Below are 16,039 nucleotides of genomic sequence, written 5' to 3'. Positions count from 1 at the left end.
GTATATATATATCTGCTTTTTTCCTGGAGACTTTCCATTATTGTGCAGTGAAGAAATCACCTTTATGGTGCTCCACGTGTAGGGTTACCTGTGCTGTGTGCATTATTCAGTTTGTAAAATGAGTGGATGTCTTTAATGCTAATTAAACATCATCCTCCCAGGAACCAATTATCCGTAAGCAGAAACAGCAGAAGCATGATACTGTGTTGCATCCCAGGGAGGATGAAACATTTCCCAATCTAATGCTTCTGCCTTGGCTAAGTCGTATCCATTTTATCCGTGGTATTTACATCTGAGAGCTACAAGAAGAAACCTCAGGGCATAGTCGTGCTTAATATATAATAAATACTATTTGCTTTTTTTAATGGCTAAATGAAAATGCATTTTAAGCTTTTATCAAGAATCTCTGTAAACATTTTACACAACTTAAAAACTAATCTTTAATGTGTTTGTTAAGAGACCTGTTTAAGAAAATTTTCTCAGTCGTTCTGCCCCCCCCCCCCCCCCCCCCCCGACTTAAAGGAGGGGAAAATGGCTCTAGCTGAAAGCTGTTTAAACAGTTTCTTAATGCAATGGTTCTAAGAAGGAGACACGAGTAGTATAGTGGTACAGACCTTTGGTAGTTTGGGGCATTAAGTTATTTAGTGATGCCAAATCCAGAAGGTGACTATATGCAGATCAAGACTGAGGCATATTGATGGAGCTCAGAGAGCCATTTGTGCACTGGTTCCAGGACTCTGTTTCCTGTTAATTAGATGCTTATGGCTTTTTACAGCTGTTTAACCAGCAAAGGGATATCTTAACTCCATTGTGATGTTCAAGAGGCATGCCACATATTGCTCTCATTAGTTCTTCTCATCTTTACAGCAAAATTAGGGAAGTATTTGAGTCTTACTCAATCCTTAAAAATAAATATTTAAAAAAGTTACTGAGCAAAAAGCATAATTTTTTATTTCCCCCTAAAATTTATTGCTTGTCTGTTTAGCATTCACCTTTATCTTGTTTGTCATCAGTCCTCCATTTGATATAGTGTCTCAGCTGCTAATATGAATAGACAGTGGAGAAGACATCTTCTTTGATCTGCATCTATTCCTTTCTTTCTGTGTTTCATGGAGTTTTTAAAAAATGAGTGAGACTGTTGTTTCTCCATAGGGAAACAGCGTTTTCGTTTTTTGCTGTTAGCTCAGTATGGTGCTGCTGTAAGGATTACTCACTGTTAGCTCTGCAGGTTGCACTGGTGAAAGTGTGTTTGCAGAACATTTTAGTGCATCTAAAAGAAGCTACTGGAGAGCGTGGTTCAGCTTTGGAGTTTTTTTGGTTCCCCCTGCCAAAGATACCACATGGCTCATTTAGTGAGAGGTTTTCAGCATTTGAAACTCTATATTCCAGCAAACAAATTGCATTACTTTTATAAAGTGAATAATCTCACTGATGGATGGCACGTGTTATGTCATGGTGTTAAGGAAATTAATTCTACCAGATGCTCAGCTGTCTCTTAGCCTCCAGCTGCTGCTTCCCTTATGCTTCACACGCAAAGTGCTTGGAAAGTATTTGTGGTAATAGGGAAGGTGGATTTTGGTGTATTTTAGGCATCTTGGACTAAAAAAAGAATTTGATATTTTTTGGATTGCATTGCTTTAGAATTGTTTGGTCTGAGTCCATTTTTTAAATTGTATGGTAACATTAGAATAAAACCAGTAGTAACAATTAAAAAGACTGTTTCTTTTTGGTCTACTAATTATTTTCTCTGACATATGGGATGATCCTTTTTCTAACATTGTTCCTCCATATTCTGTAAAAACCCCATAGAAGTTGTTACTGTCTTCAGAGTTGTATATATGCAGTTTCCTTGTGGACCTTAGAGCATTCAAAAATGTTTTCTTCAAAATAATTTTTTTCTTTTATTTAAAACAACTAAAGCTTCTTACTGACATTGAAGTTGTCTTCCGAAGTGGCGTTTGACTCTACTTTTTTAACATCCAGTGAGCTATTAGTTTAATACAAAGCTGTTTTAAAAAAAAAAAAAAAAAAATCAGCGTCCTGATGCTCTGTTACTGTTGTTTTCTTTGGTGGTCATGAAGAGTTGTGGAGTAAATGCATGAATCCCTGAAGATATGTGCTTTAGTAATAAATTAGGTTATGGCTTTAATGATAATACTGCATAGGCAGTTTTTTTGCAAGGAAATTCAGTTCAGTAGTACTGGTGTTATAACTTGGTCTTTTCAAGCAGTCATTATGCACAGTAAAATTCACAGCACAGAGGAAGAATGAAAAGTGACAGTTGCTTGTTCCAATTTAAATGGCATAATAAATTGTGATCCGTGCGAGAACTTTTAATTGATCTTTTGTGCACAGGTAGTATCCTGACATACTGCCAAACGACGGTGAATATGAATGAAATTACTGAATTTTTAGTTAAATGCACAGATTTATTTCTGAGACCATTCTCCTTGAAACAACACTTCAATAGAAGGCTAAATTTAAAGATGCTTACCAGATTTTGGGGATTCTCTTTTTATTTAAATATCTACAGTAGTTTAATGTACATATTTATTCTTAAATTGGCTTTGTGCATATGATTTTATATTTGGTAAAGTCTGCCACCTTTTTCCCTTTTGACAATATATTATTCATTTTTTTTTATGGAGTCTTTGCCAGTGCTGTACTGTACTGGAATTGTTGTAGAATGGTTGCTCTACGGTGATGTTTAAGTTCTTCTTCCTGGTGGAATTTTCTTTTGTCCAGTGAGCTTTGTAGGATATCTTTCTGCTTCTAGATACTTAATCTATCAGCTGCAAGAGTATGTAATTGTACATAGTATGTCTTTGGTAATTGTAAATAGCTTAATTTTTTTTCTGACAGTTCTCAAATGGACATCTTCATTTATTAGATTTGTCGCCTGCCCAGTCTTTTCCCTGGAGTTGGCAATTAATGTCAATATTTGGTGTGCAGGAAGGTGGGACATAACAAGAATAATGTATAGAGAATAATTTTTTTAACTCCTATTACTGTGACATGTTTCTTTAAGAAACCAGAATTTATAAGTACATCTGCTCAGACTGGAAGTTGTAGTCAACTAAAATGAGGTTCTGTAGTAGAAGTTTTTGACAGTCTTCATGATAAAAGGTGTTGATATCCCAGCTTTTAATGCTAATGATGTATTCTTCAGAATACTTTTCATGATGAGAGAGCCATAAAGTCCTCGCTTAAAATATTGAAATGTTTGGCAGTTCACAAAGCTAGATGGGCACGCCAACATTTTGCACTTTGGACTTTGAACTGGAAGAATCTTAGGTTTAAAAGGGAGACCTTAACAAATTCCAAGTTTTGGTTGCTTCAGAGTTAACTTTCTTGATTTTATGGTTTTGAGATGCAAATGCTGAAAATAACTGAAACGCATTTACCTGTGTTTCTCTTCTGCTGTACTGACCATTTGTGGAGCTTCACAGTTAAACTGAACCTCACTTTCAGGTTCCCACGGCCACTTTTTTTTTTCTTTCTTTTTTTCTTTTTCTTTTTTTTTTAGTGTAGCTCATGTTGTATAGAAAAGTCTTGAAAGGCAGCTACAGACAGAGTGAAGTATTTCATGTTGGTGTGAAAGTAATGCTATATCTGCTAAATAAATAGCCACCCAGATTTTCTGCTGTCTGATAGCCATGTGAGCTCTAACAGAGGGAGTATCCCTCTGGTTAAGTCTGCTGCTTTGAATATAGCTCTACCCTGTTCTCTGTGTTACCTTGTCAATCTTGTGTGTCCTTTGCCACAGCTTTCTGCATGTCTCTTTGAAACACCCTGCTCATTTCTCTGCTTTTTGTGCTTCATCTCCTGCTGCTGCTCAGTACTTCTGCATGGTCTAGAGTTACACACCCTGATATGTACTCACTGTCTGAATGGATTCAGCTGCCCACTTGGAACATCAGCTGTCTGAGCTGATCTATGATGACTTTTCTAGGAAGGACTGTACTGTGCTGTGCTTTTATGTGTGCATGTTTTGAAAAATTGGTAAACTAGTAAAGGGTATGCTGTGTTATATTTCAAGTGTAAGTCATATAGGTTTTTGTTTTGTGCTTAGGGTTTTTTTTTTTATAATGAAGTTAATTTTTCAGAGAGCTTTGAGAACCACCTTAGTTCTTCAAAAATAACAGCTTTATAAGATTGTGCCTTTGGGGAGATTGGGTCACTAGTAGTAATTTGAAAGAATATTAAGGTTACTGAGTAGCAGTGTGATAGTTGGTGGCTTTGCTTAATTTACTCTGTATGATTTCATATGTGCATAATTGCCTGGACCACCGAACTGGCGTGAAGTTAAACACTAGCTGCCCTTCGTCCTTCACTTGATATGCCTTTTGAAATCTGACTGTGCTACCAAAAAAACCTAAAATGCTAGCTTTTAAAAGGCATAGAAGATCCTATCTGGCAGATCTTAAAGAATATCAAGAACTCTGCCTAATTAATAGTTTTTAACAAAATTTGAAATAAATGTTATAAATAAGTATATGTCAGTAGTTAAGGAGTATGTCTGGCTTGACAACTGAGACAGTGTTTGTAATCTTGTGAGCCCCATAAATGGAGAATGTCTGATGCTATCTATTCCTTAGTTTTGGGTCCAGTAACACAAAATCTTGGCCAAAAGATTGAAAAGTTGAAAAATATTTGGAAATGTATTCATAAACCTTGCTCCAGCACATCTGCTCTTACACCTGAGTCACTAGCCTTTTCCAAAAGTACCTTTTTGAAAGATAATTAGCATCATAGTGAATGTAAAGTGTGACTGTATTTGTGATCTCAGAGTTTTGCAAAATGGCTGTTTCCCTGAATTTGTACATTTTGCATAGTATTTGGGTCAGGTGTTGTTTTACCACAATGACACCGGGTTTGTTTTCACTGCGATCTCCAGGAAGAGAGGCAGAAAGAGGAAAACTACTGTAGTAGTTTCATGAATCATCAGGAGGAACTTCCTTTTCGTCATGTCATATTGTCATTAACAAAATGCTTTAAAAATTCTGAGAATTTTTCCTGCTCATCATCATCAGCCTACGTGGAGTTCTGAAGTACGTTGTTGATGTTAGTGAACTTTGATTTTACTGCAATTTTGTGTATTATGTAAAGTGAGACTGTAGATTAGCCTTCTATTAATAGTTATCTCTTACTCTCATGTTTCAAGGTTATATTTGTCATTAGCATTTTTCTGTCTCAGCTACACTTGGTAACATATCTTTAAGGGTCACAATTAGGGATGCTATCTTATGTTTTTCATTATTTAAATATGGCATACTTTTTCTACAGTATGCAACATTATACTAATGTGTTTTGGAAGAAGTTGGCTGAAGTTGTACCTAAAGTGATGACTTTATAGTCAAGTCATTGAAGGATGTGATGAATTGTCTTAAGCTGTGGATATGTTGTAACCTTCCTAAAATCATGGATAGGTTGGATGATGTTACATGCTGGAAATGTTTAAAACAGTAGTGCTTTTTTTTTCCTTCACTGATGAATTATATTACCACTTTTTAAAGCTTATGCTAGGTACTAGGTTAAGCAGTTAAAACAGCACTTGGTAGACAGTACAACTGATTTACCAATCAAATTTTTTCCCTTTGTGTGTGTGTGTGTGTGTGTGTGTAAATAATAGATACATTAAAAAGGATGTCCTGTTCTTTGAACCTAGACTGTAGGTGCTTAGAATCTTGTGTACGAACATAGTATTTGGAAAATGCTGTCAGGGACGGGGCCTTTCTTCACTTTTCCTCAGACAAATTTTTCCAGAAAAGTGGTAATTGTTGTAAGCCTTAACATAGTTTGTATTTACACAAAGGAGGTCTGAAAAGTTGAAATAGTATAGCAGCGGGTACAGTGTTTACAGATTCTCTGTTTCACACTACTGACCATACTATTAACGTGATTTCCCCTCTGCAGGAAAACTGAGCAACTTCCTTCATGCAGATATCTTTACTAATAATTGTATAATGGAAAGCTTTCTGATACTTGCTTTAGAGATACTGGAATTAAAACAGAAGACATGTACTTCCACCTTAAACTCTCAAAATTATTATGGGTTGGCTAAAGTCAATATTTGAGTTTATAGTTGTCACTTAAACTCATAAATTCCTGTCCCCATCCGTAAGTTATTAATATATATATAGTCAAGTAAATGTCCTTGACCCTTCATCTCAAATTTTGTAAAATAGACTCTCGCTTTGCTTTGTATTTAGTTAATTAGGTTTTTTATTTTCTTGGATATTGATTAAGTTGGGATATCTTTACCAAAACTTTTGAAAGCAGGGACACAGAAGGTAGAAAGAGAGGTCTTGGTTTGTTCCTCTTTATTCTGTGTAGAATCCTGCAAGAGAAGAATTTTGCCCTATTTTAGCCATTCTTGGGTTTTCTGATATTTTTCCAGCTGTGGGCTCCATAGAAATTGCACAAGGAGGTTCCATGGGAGCCTCTTAAAGGACAGATTTGGGAATTGAATGGTCTCAAGGAACAGTTGATCTGAGCAACCACCCTCCTTATAGAGGAATCCAATCTTGCTTCAGCTTCCTGTTTCAATATCTCCATTAACATTTTAAAATGTTTACCTACATCTTCTGGGGCAGGAGGTGTGCTTGAGGAAGTAAGGAAGGAAGAGGAGGGAAGAAGAGGAAAAAATTTGATGCTTAGAGCAATACTGCACCACATTAATTCGAATCTACAATGGAGAAAAAAAACCCTATCTAGAGAACTTACAGGAGCATTTGCAGTGGAATTTCCCCCCCCCCCCCCTTTTGTTCTTGCTTCTTCGTAGATATTTAATTTCCATAACACAGGGTAATTGTTAAATGCATGCTGAGGGCTGGGTTTTTTTTTTTCTTTCTTTTTTTCTTTTGCTACTTATGTTTGAAAGTGTATTATATGTAGACTAAAACCTTAGGAGGAATATGGTAATTCTGTTAATGGCTTTTGTTCTGAAACTAAAATATTAAACTGATAAACATGGTGAAATATTTAGGAATGGCACATTGTTTTTTATACTTTGAAGCTAACTTGTGATGTAGTGTTTATTAATGTGTAAAGCTGGATTGAGTAACATCCAAGATGTTACTAGGGCTTACATGAGCTTACAGTTTATCACTGTGATAAACTGCAACTTGAATAGTTACCTCAATTGCAACTTGAATGCTTACATGTCTGCTTTTCAACCAGAACTGGAAACTGTTGGTCTGAAACACCTACCCAAAAAACCAGTGATGGTATGATGGTATGGGCTCTGAATTATTTTGTTTTCAGGTGCATAATGTCTGTGTCTATTAGGTGGTAGGGTATTTGCAAATAATTTGCCGCTAAGGACAGTGAGCATAGTGATGCTGATGAGGAAGCACTTGTGTTAATATACTGAACTCTGTCTTAGGCACTGGCCTGTGGAGGTGAGAGGAGCACTACTGGTTACGAGGCTTAACAGTAGTCAGAGCAATCCACCATGTAGCTGAACAGAGCAGAATCTGTTCTCCATTATGTGACTTTCTGGTGGGTAGAATGCTGCATTGGCTTTACTTCAAGCTTGCAGAAAGGACATAGCATTTTGGCTTGAATTCTCAGTAGCAAACATTGCGCTTCAATTTCTGCTGCGTGCTGAAGCTGAGGAGCTGACATTTCAGCAGCAGAACGATGTCTTCATAGAGATGATGAGTACAGGCTGAGTCATGTAATCTTCAGCTTCAAAAATTAAAATTAATCTGCTGTACATAAAGTTTTTCATTGCTGCCAGCTCACACTGAAAACTTAGTTATACCATATTTGCCAGTGTAATTGCAACTATTTTGGCTGGCTCTTCTGGTTTTGTTTGGGTTTTGTTTTTCTTTTTTTTTTTTTTTTAAGAGAGAAGTATATGTAGCTTTTCCAGCAGTTTGCCAATAGTTTGCATCTAAACAACCACCATGTCACCTTCTCTCTGCCTTTCTATGCTAGTCCTTTATGAGTTTGAGGCTTTTCCTCTTAGCAAGTTTTATTGTTTGTCAAAGGAGGTTTTCTCTTTGTAGGTCAGTTAAAGTCACTTGGAGGTCAAACAGCAGTGTGGATTTTCTTTTCAGTCTAGGATTTTAAGCAAATATATTTGGTAACATAAAGTGGAGTAAAGTTTTAAGGTGTTTGATCTTTGCCTGAAATAAGGTACACCCATGTCTTTAAATGACTGGATAATCAATTTGGGAAGGGGAAAATCTGTTTCTCTGAGCTGTATTCTATGAGGTCTAATACCCATTGATCTACTGTTTCTGAAGTAGATTATGTAGTATCTTTGTACATGAAGGTCTCTTAGAGGAACAGTTAGGGTGTGATGTGAAGCTATGTGGAATACCCTTGAAATCTGGGTGGCAGAGGGAAATAAGGGAAGATAATTCAATGGTTTGAGATTTGGAATCTCCAGTGTAGGAAGTTGCTTATTGTGTTTCCATCATAGTTTTTATGAAAAAAGAAATTATGGGGAAAAAAAAAGCTGGAGGAATTTCTATCAATAAGGATCAAGATACAAGGTTACTTTTAAATTCTTTCAGCTCTGTCAGCATTTTTGTTTATTTCTTGTTCTACTTACTGAAGTGATTCTGTTTTCATCTCAAATTATTTAGATGTATTAAATTACTGGTGGTTCCATGTGATGGTGGTATTATGTATGAATTTCCTGACACTGCCTTTGTGCCTGGGCAATGATTCCAAATTCTTCCTTGCAAGTGTCTGCCTGCTTCTGTCTCGTGTATATAGTTTTATATTGCCCTGGACTCAATCAGGACTTTCCTATTTAGCCAAGGACTTCTCTTTCCCATACCGCCTCTTCCAAAGTCCAGGTTTGTGTGCTCTACTACTTTCTTTCTGGTCACTGTAACCAAAGCTGCCACTGAGCATCATCCCCAGCCAGGCCTTCCTGGTTTGTGAAGAGCAGATCCAGCTGTACATTAACCCTGATTGGCCCATCCAGTACCTGTGTCAGAAGCTTCTCTGTGTCACTCTGTAATACTGCAGTCACGTTTGAAATAAAAACATGTTTTCCACTGTGTTAAATACTAAAATTAATCCTAGTTGATTAAAAGAAAATGTGATACTGTATACAAAATTGAATATAAACTGTAACCATTTGCTTTTCTGTGTCAAACAAATTGGGGACACCTTTTTTAATGATAGTAAAATACAATGAAGTTAATTTCTTTGCACATATCATCAGTATTTTATAAGACAGAGGCAGATTATCTGCAATCAGTACAAACTTTAGAATCAAAAAATTATTTTTCACGTGTGCTAAATCATCATGCCTGAGGTCTTCATTGTGAACAAGCTGATAATATTTCTGTGGTAACAGTGACATTTGCCAGTTTAGTCTTAAGTTCCTTCTTTCTCTCTGGTAAAATGTAATTTGTCCTAATAGGGAGTACACCATTGTTCCATAGAGGTTCTTTTTACAGAGAGATGAATGTTAGCCTTGCAGACCATTTAACTAATGGTTTTCTGATGTTCTGTCCTTTTTTTTTTCTATCTCTCTCCCTTCAGGGGAAATATTTTGAAGAGGAAAATCATGAAATGTAAAAACTAACCTTAAAACTTGATTTTTTTTTTTCACTACTTCAGTTTACCTCCTGACTTAGATAAGAATTATGTGTATTCTGTGCTTTACATTTTCAACTGCAACTTCCTCCATGATGTCTTAAATGGAGGCTGAAGAGGTCAATGAATGGCTCACTACCAAGAAACATTAGTATCATACTAATGCAGTTTATTTGGTGGTTTTTGCCGAAGTGTAAATGCTGAGGTATAAATAAATAACTTAATAGTTTTGGTGGGATTGAAACATTTACATCCTTATATGAAAACTTTACATCCCTATCATGTGATACCTTCATCTTTCAATTCAAGCTTGCCCATAAAGAAAGATCCCCTCTTTATGATGCATTTATGTTAAATATTAATTATCATGTTTTTGCTGATTCTTGAACTGTTTTCTGTTGGAAATAGTTAAAAGTGTTTGGTAGCTATGAGACTAAATAAAAGGCGCTAGAGAAAATGTGACTTGAAAGTGATGGATATTTTTGCTAAGTAACAATTCTTAAATCAAGATATTGGTCATTACATGTCAAAAGTTGGTGGGGAAGAACTGTGAAATGCTGTAGTACCACTGGTTTAACCTGTACATCACCTATTGGAGATGAACATGTGGCAGAAGTGAGCCTTATTTGAGAAGCAGCTTTTGGGCTGCAGTTCTCTTGCCTCTTAACCACTGACCTTTCTCTTCTTATGGAATTGCCTGTATTTTCTTCAGGTCTTCTGTCTGATCTGACCTTGTGACGCTGCCACCTACCATCTGGTGGTATCCTGGTTGTACAGGAAGATGTACTTGTTGCCAGTGGGTTCATCCATGATGTCTCTTTTCTTTTTAAAGGCTACATTTTTCATACAGCTGAAAAACAAATGGAGTTTTAGCTATTTTTGTCCTCCTAGGCAGACAGAAATTTTCTTGTTATCTTTGAGGGGGAAATCTGGACCTGTAGTTCTTGATGTCTTTTCTTAATCTAACCCACTTGACCAGGTAAGACAGTAATCATTTCATATGATGGCTACTCTCTTTTAAGAGCAAGTTTAATTAATGTAAAGTATTTCTTCTGTGTGACACACATATCTTGTAGATTTGAAATATGGAATTCATTTGGCTTGCTTCCATAAAACAAGCTCAAGGTTGTTTGTGGGTTGGAATTTTTTGTATACAGCATCTTATTCATCTTTTGTATTTAAGAAAAATTATATTTTTTCCACTGTAAATTTAGATTATTTTCTTAATATTTAACATGAGGCAGGGCTTAAAATCTGTATAATTTTTTTTACTGTAAAATTAGACCTTTTCTTACAGAACTAATTAATTACAGAGTTTTTTAAAAATACTTTATCTTATATATTGTTTGCATTTATCATCTATTAGTTACTTAACGACTATTCAGCTTTATTTTAAAACAGATAAGAGCAATTCTTTTGGAAGACTGATACAGTCTTCATTACTTGCATCCTACATATAAGCTATTGATTGATGGTTTTGACATCTATCATATTCAGAAAATTTTAAAAAGTATTTTTTGCTCTTTTTTCCATCTTTCCCTGCCACTGTGACTTAGTAAGCCCTGGTCTGCTTGCTAAAGATTCACATACTAGTGAAAATGTCATTGATTGCTGGTATAGTTGGAGGGTGTTGTGTTCTGCCTTGTCATCTCATGTTTCTTGACAACTTCAGCTTTTAGCAGCTGCTGCACACAAATTGATGTTGGTACTGAATTATTCCCCCCTGTGTAAGTGTGAACATTATTACTGCGTGCTAAGATGGAGGCTGTAGAAAATAATAAAATGAGCAAAAAGTAATACTGCATCCTGCCATTTCAGCCAGGGACCCAAATCTCTAGATATAGGACAAAATCTTTTCAAGTGAAATCTGGACTTCAGCTCATCAGCAGGTTGATTAATATCACCTTCTGTCAAACAGCATATATCTCGGGCAGCTTGCTGTACATGCTAATTTCTGTTTTATTTTTAGCAAACCATTAGTCTCTCACAGGGGAGCGTGGGAGTAATTGTCAATGCTGGTGAAGGACTGCTATTAAACCGAATTGCTGTAGCAGGTGTTGGGTGGGATCTCCTCCGTTCTTATCGGTGAGCAGCTAGTGACTTCACGTTTAAAGACATGTGAAAAGCAGCCCTGTCACGTGAAGATTTCCTAGCCTTCCTTGTGCGCTGTTAGATTGGGTCTTTTGACAAGTATTCCTTTTGAAGTTTCTGTTCTTTGTCAACATACAAGAATTTTTCCTATGTAAATACTTTCACTAGTCTGTTGGTTCATTTTTCGAGGGGATCTTTTGTAGGGGGACTGTGTTTAGTATGGGTTTGCTAAGGAAGTGTGGCTTTTGTGACTAGATTTGCCTGTCCATCAGTCCTTTTCTTTTACTTCTCCCTCTCTCCCAAAAGAAAAAAAAAATCCACCAATGACTTGAATATTAACTGGCTGTTGATTTCCATTGATGAGAGGTGTAAAGCTCTTGGGATGGAGTAAATGGTTGTGAAACTGGTGATTAAGTAGAGGAGTAGTCCAGACATCACGGCTGGGTAAAATCTAGACCATACTGATCCTGTGTGGCTACACATGCTGCTGCCCCTTGCTTTGCCAAGCAGGGTGCATCTGCAGGTTAGCTCTAGCTATAGTGTTTCATGGTACAGAAATGATATACAGATATATGTACTGGGGAGAGGAGAGCACCAGGACTGTACAAATAAATGGGGCCTGTTGGTCTTGACAGCCACTGGTAATGTCAGTCAGATCTGCAGGACAGGAGGTAATGGGATAGTTTCTTTCCATCCTGCATGTTCTCTTCCTGCTAACCCTTGTTTTGTCCATCTCTTTTAGTCCAGTTTGCTCTACTGGGGCCACTGGTGTTTCAGGAGTTTGTTTCAGTTACCTTGAAAGTTGGAACCTACAGCTTGACTTCACAGAAACTCCTCAGTTATCTTTGATTTATCAGTGTTGGAGTGCAATAAAAAAAAAAATCCCAAAGCGTAAAACCCACTGAATTTAAGAAAGACAAGAAAAGAGAGGAAAAGATTGTACAAAGGAGAATGCAGGGTCTTTGCTTGGCGTACTCCTATTCCTGCAGTTTACCCAAACTGCTCCTCCTTTTGTGAGTACTGTCATCATGACCAATTCCTTGACAGGAAACTTCTGTAACTTTATTGATTCCTTTATTCCAGTCTTCTCTGAAAAGCTTGTTACACACGTGGATATTCAGGAAGCTCAGGGCATCACAAGACAAGAGCTCAAAATAGAGTTCTCAGCAGGAGAACTCTTAATCAAGCACTAAGTTGAGAAGTCTTCGGCAGAGTGATGATCCAGCTCTTTTTGGTGATGGGATCAAAGCTAATTAGGATTAATGTTTTCCTCCAGTTCATAACTACCTCAACTTCTGTAAATGAAAAGCAGTTGTTAAAGCACCATAAACATTCGTTAAATAATTGATCTGAGAAGCCAGCTGCAGGACCTTGCAAATTATGAAACTCTGTAAGTTTTCAGTCAGTAAGGAATCATAGAAAAAGAATTTTATTTGGAAAAATTTGGAAGCGTAGGTAATGTTAGTACATTCTATTTATTTTTTTCTGTCTGGTGGTTAGAGCTCTGGGGATCAGATAAAAGCTGTTGCTGTGTGGTAAACTTGGATGTTAATTGAATGGCCAGCACAAGTTCTGTGCATAACTGAGATTTCACATATGAATGTTCTCAGTAGGATTTTAATGGTGCACAGGACTTGTGCTTCAGTCTCCTGACTCTGTAGCAAATTCTCTCTCAGTTACTAAACCAGGGCAAAGAATACGTTTCTGCAAAAGGAGGAGAAGAGTTTTAGTTCATGCTGTTCTCCAGTTTCAGTGGGTTTTTCTTTCTTGCTGCAAGTTCTTTATTGATGTAACCATAACTCCTTGAAATACCACTGCCTCTTAATGACTTCCTTGTCTCCTGCCACTGGCATAGTACATAGAACTAGTGATGAAAATACAGTGCAGGAGTACTAAAAATTGAACCCAGAAATGAATGTGGCTTGATATGTAGGAGGATTGATGCCCCAATTCTAGTACCTTACTTAGAAGAATAAAAAAATTAATCCTATAATTTGGAAGTAATAGAGGAGGAGACTATATTTGCAACTCACTGCTCCATCTTTTAAGTACATGGTTTTCATGTTTCTGTTTTCAATTTTTACTTGGTAAGTGAATCAGTCATTCTGTTGTCTGTTGTGAAAATCTTTGATACATTCCAGCATGCATCCTTAGTAAGGAGCATGGAAAGAAAACCAATTGCTGTGCAGGTTGATAAAGCCACTGACTAAAGTTTCTGTCTCTACTTCACAAGAAACCCCATAGTATTCTTGATTTATGAATGTGTGCACACTTGTATTCATCAAGGATATAGAAATCAACTTTGGGCCTTGATTTTGGAGAAAAAAGAAATAACACTGTGGTTTTGAGGTAATGGAAAGACAATGGGAAATAAATGCTTGTAATTGCATTGAATATACCTGCATGTTTGCTTCTTAAATGGAAGACGAACTTGTGGGTTGTTTCACACTAGATTTTTCTTACTCTTGCATTAATGGTTGACAATGCCTTTATTTCTTCCTACATACATATAAAATAAAAAGATACAAAAGGGACCCCTATCCTGAAGAGAAATCCATACTGCTAAGATGTCTATTTTTATTTTGGCTACTGACTTCATCAGAGAAGCAGAGCACAGTGTGCTGCATACCACAGTAGTGTGTTCTCTGACCAAAACTGTAGCCTGTTGATAATGGGATCTCCTTAGTGGTGAACTTTTCCCCCCCCATTTACTTAAAGGATTTAATATCTAGCTATTGCATATCTTCTGTGGCACAGCCCAGTGTATTGCTTGGTTTGGTTGTGTACACAGTGGTTATTTCAAGTAATTATTTGACTTTAAAGTCATCTTTGTTATACTAACAAAACCAAAACCACTTTAAAACTTTTTTTTAACAGTAAAAGACCTGTGATCTTCATTCTGTCCCCACATTTATGTTTTAAAGGTTTAACAAGAGGATTAATTATAATAATTCAAGTTCTATCAATAAGGCTTTTTTATGCAGAATAGTAGAGTGAATATGGGTTTAAAACAAAACATTTTTTTTTAAGCCAGGTGCTTATGAGTCTAAAGTTTGATTTGGATTTCTTAACCTGTTAGTTCTTAGATACTTTGACATGATGATGTGCTCTCAAAAGAAGACATTTGGAGGTGTTGGCAGTGTTTGACAGGAGTTTGATTAAAAGGATCACCAGGTCATAATGAAGTTCTGAGTATAATCAGAAGGAAAAAAGAATAATTGAATCTTTTCCTTTTCTTGCCCATATCAAGGTCTTTAAAGCCACTTGTAGGAACTCTGCATTTTTGTAGTGTCCTCAACTTGGCAGTCATAAACGTGACAGCATGGAAGTGTTTGAAAAAGACTTCAAAATTTTTTCAAAGCATCTAAGAATGCTCCAGAACAGTAATTTTTAAGTTTCCACTATATGTGAAATTACTTTAACTGTAAAATACAGTAGTGCAGTACTATCTGCTTACTTATGTTGTGGTTTGAATGGTGATATGGTTAATAAATTATTTATACTGCCAGTTCACGCAAAAATGCTGTTTTTTACTAAAGGGTTGTTTTTCTCCCACTCTTGTTATCAGCATGTTTCGTTGTGCGCAGGTATTTCCAGGTATTTGGTAAATCTCTGTATGCACCAATGGCTTATCTCTGCTCGTTTTCTCCTCTGCTGATTAACTATTGATCATTAGCTGCAGGAATTGTGTGCTAATACAGCCTCTCTGCTGGAAGTTAGGTTGTTGATCTACAATAATATTTGTAAGAATCAATACCCTAGAAATACAGCACTTTACTGCTGCCACTTCTCATTATCAGTCAGCATCTGTTCAGACTGCTCACCAAATTGTTACACCTCAAAAACAGTACAGTAATTTGTTATTCAGTGATTCATTTCCCACCGGTCTAATGCAGGTCTAATTTTTTTTGGCCTGTCTATATAGGAATTCCTGTATATCAGTGATGATAAAGGTGTATTTTTATAGTATTTTAAGTATGTACATTTTAGCTGCTGTGCTGATACATAACTATTTCAGTTAAGAAATAATTTTCATATTAATATTTCAAGTTTTCTATTTACAAACTTTTCATTTTGGTTTTTAAAACTGGAAGCTAATCTTTCTGAGTGTACTCACACTACCTTCACAAGTAGTAGTCATGATTGTTTCTGTTTCTCAAACTTCTGCATCATCTCTGCACTGAGCATTGCCTTCTGTCTTTATGAAGTTCAATTTTAAGTCTCTGGTCTGTGTTCTTAATGCTTTAGTTTTCTTCTGTGGATGTATCTTAAGGGAGCTCTGACCACTTGCTTGAGAACACATGTGAGGTAGGGAGGGATGTGTTACTGTGGATGTGAGTTGGATTCTGCTATTATCACTAATGCTTTGGGTTAATGTACT

General features: G+C 36.4%; 1 protein-coding gene across 9 annotated transcripts in view; it reads left to right on the top strand.

Annotated features, from left to right (window-relative positions):
• SIPA1L1 (signal induced proliferation associated 1 like 1) overlaps positions 1-16,039 on the top strand; it is a 211,865-nt gene that overhangs the window by 101,574 nt on the left and 94,252 nt on the right. The gene's annotated exons all lie outside the window — the stretch shown is intronic.

The sequence above is a fragment of the Pseudopipra pipra genome, chromosome 6, assembly GCF_036250125.1.
Source record: "Pseudopipra pipra isolate bDixPip1 chromosome 6, bDixPip1.hap1, whole genome shotgun sequence".
Lineage (NCBI taxonomy): Eukaryota > Metazoa > Chordata > Aves > Passeriformes > Pipridae > Pseudopipra > Pseudopipra pipra.
The sequence above is the reverse complement of the archived record's forward strand: the minus strand, read 5'-3'. Positions and strand labels throughout refer to the sequence as shown.